This window comes from Myotis yumanensis, unplaced genomic scaffold, assembly GCF_028538775.1.
Source record: "Myotis yumanensis isolate MYYU_CA2020_CCGP unplaced genomic scaffold, mMyoYum1.0.hap1 SCAF_3, whole genome shotgun sequence".
Lineage (NCBI taxonomy): Eukaryota > Metazoa > Chordata > Mammalia > Chiroptera > Vespertilionidae > Myotis > Myotis yumanensis.
In genome coordinates, this window is record NW_027223754.1 from 77,111,807 (window position 1) to 77,112,996 (window position 1,190).

The window sequence follows — 1,190 nt, forward strand, 5'->3', positions numbered from 1 at the left end:
AAATCCTTAGGGTGGGTGCCCTGGCGGAGAGGCCAGAGAAGTGCCCATAGCTGCCTGGTTGGGCATCTTACTGGCCTAGAGCCTCTGTCCTGCCTCCTGCAAGCCTGGCCCCAGGCAGAACAGCTGCCCCCCCGCCCTACCCCAGGACTACTTTGGTCTCAGCACTTAGTCCTGGGTTTCATCAGCCTGGATTTCTTCCCCTGGTGTGGCTGATCTGAGTTTCACAAAAACGCCTGGCCGATGCTGGCTGTGCTGAGCCTCACTGAAGAGTTTTTCATGCAGCAAGGAAGATCCCTCTTGGACCCTCCTCCTCCTCCCTCTTCTAATTTCCTTCTCTTCCTCTTCCCCCTCCCAGCCCATGGTCACTCTTCTCCAGCTGCTCCAGCAGTGGGTTGCCTTCTGAGTCGGGGGTCTTAACGCTGTTGGTCCTGATGATGCAGGTGGAGTGATGCCAGTTGAGCATTAGGATGTGCTGCTGCCACTCCTGCTTCAGCTCCTCCATCTGGGATTTCAGCTCTGCATTCATGAGCTCCAGCCACTCAGATTCCCACTGCAGAAACTCCCTCTGCTCCTTCTTCTTGTTTTGTCATGGGGCGGCCTCCACTTTCTTCTTTTCCTGGCACCTTTTTCTTCTCTCCTCTTCCTCATCTAGCTCACTTTTCACAGGTCAAGGCCTCTTGCCCACTTTCACCTCCAGGAAGTGCAAAGGGGTGATCATGGCCCCAGCGTTATGTATGCCAGTGTATTTCAGCTCTTCTGCAGTCAGGCCAACCTGGGGAGTCTGGTCAGGGGGCCAAGCCCTAGCAGAGATCCCGCAGTCATAGAAGGGTCCAGGATCTGTCCAGGCATCATAACAGGAGGAGTGGCAGTCCAGCTTTCAGAAGCATCCGGTAGAGGTGGTGACCCCAGGGCCTGGTCCAGGGTGCAGAAGCCATGCCCACTCAGGAGCCAGCGTGGTGCCAGCCACCACCAGCGCCACCCTGTCGCAGCCACCAAGCTTCCCTCCACAGGCTGTGGCAGGCAGCCTGGGTCTCCTTCTTTGAGGCGGTTGATCCTGGGGCTCTGCCTGCCTGCCTCACCACCCCTAACCACTCACCTGCTTACCTGATCGCCCCTAACCACTTCCCTGCCTGCCTGATTGCCCCTAACCACTCTGCCTGCCTGCATGATTGCCCCTAATTGCTTGCTGG

The 1,190-nt window shown here is 57.5% G+C and overlaps 1 pseudogene; it reads right to left on the reverse strand.

Moving 5' to 3' along the window:
* Window positions 1–322: 322 nt before the first annotated feature.
* LOC139006211 (jun dimerization protein 2 pseudogene) lies at window positions 323–852 on the reverse strand (annotated as a pseudogene).
* Window positions 853–1,190: the final 338 nt, after the last annotated feature.